The following is a 2954-nucleotide window of genomic DNA, read 5'->3' as shown; positions in this document are numbered from 1 at the left end:
AAAAATAAAAAGACCCCAAGTAGCCACGGCAATCCTGAGAAAGAAGAACAAGGTTAGCAACATCACAATATCAGATATCAAGTTATACTACAAAACCACTGTTATCAAAACAACCTGGTACTGGCACATGAACAGACATATAGATCAATGGAACAAAATAGAGAACCCAGGATTGATCCAAGCCAGTATGCTTAATTAATATTTGACAAAGGAGGTAACAGCATGTAACAGAATTAAGACAGTCTCTTCAAAAAATGGTGTTGGGAAAATTGAGCAGGTAGGTGCAAAAAAAATGAACTAGACCAGAACAGAGAACCCAGATAATTAACCCAGTGGAATGTTATTCAGCAGTAAAAAATAAAGGAAATCTTACTTTGTAACATCATGGATAAACCTGAAGAATATTATGTTAAGTGAAATAAGCCAGTCTGAGAAAGACAAATACCTTATGATCCCACTTACATGTGGAATCTTTTGAGCAAAATAAATTGACTAACAAAATAGATGCAAAGGCATGGATACATGAAACAGACTCACAGTTGTCAGAGGGAAGGTGGGGTTGGATGAATGAAGGTGAAGGGAGTAAATACACACACACACACACACACACACACACACACACACCATATCTATACTAATAACAGCTTAGGTGGCATCACACCTTCACGTCATCACAAGATGGCTGTCACAAGATGGTAATCATAAGATCACTGCAGAGGAGGTGGGTCCTGGTGGAGGAGGCAGGTCGCAGCAGAGGAGGGCAGTTAGGGGTGATCAGGTTGCCAAGGAAGCAGTTAGGCATTAATCAGACCAGCAGGGGAGCAGTTAGGGGGCAATCAGGCTGGCAGGGAGAAGCAATTAGGGGCAATCAGGTGGGAAGGCAGGCAACTGGTCAAGAGCCAATGGTTCTGGATTGTGAGAAAGATGTCATGCTGCTGGTTTAGGCCCAGACCCTGTGGGGCCCCATATTGGAGAGGGTACAGGTTGGGCTGAGGGACTCCTTCTGTTCATGAATTTCACACACTAGGCCTCTAGTTATACACACACACACACACACACACACACACACACACACACACAAAGATCATATGCTAATTAGATTAGATAGACCAGGCATCTTCCAAAAATCATTCCAGATGTCCTTCTGGACTAAGCTGCAGTGGTGGGGGCTGAGGCAGAGGTAGTTAGGAGCAATCAGGCAGGCAGGCGAATGGTTAGGGGCGATCAGGTAAGCTGCTGAGCAGTTAGGGAAGATCAGGTAGGCAGGCCAGCAGTTAGGGGCAATCAGGTAGGCACGCGAGTGTTTGGGGCGATGAGTCAGGCAGGCAGAGCCCTGCAATCAATCGCCACAAAGAGGGAGACCCACACTGCTTGCCACAGGAATGCTTGGTGGCTGGCAGCTGAGAGGTGGTGGCTACAACTGAAGGCACTGGCAGCAGCGGACACTGCTGGGTAGGGCTGATGTCATGGCAGCTCCTGCCCACAGCTTCATTAGGACTGGACTGCCACTCCCCCTGATATGATACCTGGGTAGACCCCTGACCCTTCCATGACTGATGGCTCTCTGCCAGAGCTTGGCCCCCCTGATTGGATTCCCCAGCCCGGCCCTGACTGCAGAGGAGCTGAAATACATTGACATCCACAACATTGAGGGCATGATCACCCCATTGCACTTCCTAGAGGTGAAACTGGGCAAGAGGCCTCAACCTGTGAAAAGTGAGCTAGATGAGGAAGAGGAGTGGAGGAAAAAGCACTGGGAAAAGAACAAAGCAGTGGCAGCCTGATGCCAGAACAAGAAGGAATAGACAGAGTTTCTGCAGTGGAAATATGAGTGGCTGGAGCTCATGAATGCAGAGCTGAAACCCAGATGGAGGAGCTGAAGCAGGAGCAGCAGCAGCTAATCCTGATGCTTAGCCGGCATCACTCCACATGCATCGACAGAACCAATAGCTTTAAGACCCCTGACTCAGAAGGCAACCCACCACTGGAGCAGCTGGAGAAGAAATGACCGTGGGCTAAGAGGCAGGACAGAGGCTCTGGGCTGGAGAGATGACTGACCAGGCAGCTGTGGGCACTTCTCTGGCCTCTCTGCCAGGGCACCCACACAAAGGACCTCCGAGCAGCCAGGAAAAGCCATGAGGTGCAACCAAAATTAGGCTAAGTATAGGACGCAGAGTGAAACTGCAATATGCCTGCTCCCAGCCCTGATCCTGATGCTGATACAGGCCCTGCTGTACCCACCCACCGTGGTCCAGAGTGGTCCTGCCCGGAGTGGCAGCTGGGCACACCCTCACCAGCCTGCTGGAGCTGCTGTGGCACGAGGCACGGGCGCCTTTCCAAAGCAGATACTCACTGAATGTTTACAGACTGGCTGTCCTGGCTGGACTTTCAACTGCACTTTTTTTTTTTTAAATATATTTTCTTTTTTGTTTAATATTTTTTACAAAAAAAAAAAAAAAGATTTCACACAAGAAATATATAAATGGATTTCTATAATCACTCATGTGATAAATATGCTATAGTTTGTTTGTTACAAACAGATATTCAGCAGTTATGTCCATTGTGTTTAACTTCTTTTTTTTAAAAAAAATAAATCTTTATTGTTCATAATATTGCAATTGTTTCTCCTCCTCCCCTTCCCCCCATATAGCTCCCCTCCACCAGGTCCCCACCTGACCCTCTGGCCTTACTCCCCCCCTTCCCCATCCTCATCCATAGGTATATGATTTTTGTTCAATCTCTTCCCATACCCCCCACAGACATCCCTTTCCCCCTTAGAATTATCAATCCCCTCCCATTCTAAGCCCTTCATTATATTTATCAGTTTATTCTGTCCCTCTGATTTTTAATTCAGTTGATTTTTAGATTCACTTATCGATAGATATGTATTTGTTGTTCATAATTTTTATCTTTACTTTTTTCTTCTTTTTCCTCTTTTTAAAGAATACCTTTTA

The 2954-nt window shown here is 46.3% G+C and overlaps 1 pseudogene; it reads left to right on the top strand.

Moving 5' to 3' along the window:
• The first annotated feature begins 1519 nt into the window (after positions 1-1519).
• On the top strand, positions 1520-2008 carry LOC118728457 (annotated as a pseudogene).
• Positions 2009-2954: the final 946 nt, after the last annotated feature.

The sequence above is a fragment of the Pipistrellus kuhlii genome, unplaced genomic scaffold (assembly GCF_014108245.1).
Source record: "Pipistrellus kuhlii isolate mPipKuh1 unplaced genomic scaffold, mPipKuh1.p scaffold_m20_p_3, whole genome shotgun sequence".
In the NCBI taxonomy this organism is placed as follows: Eukaryota; Metazoa; Chordata; class Mammalia; order Chiroptera; family Vespertilionidae; genus Pipistrellus; species Pipistrellus kuhlii.
Note: the sequence above shows the minus strand (reverse complement) of the source record. Positions and strands in the feature narration are given on the sequence as shown.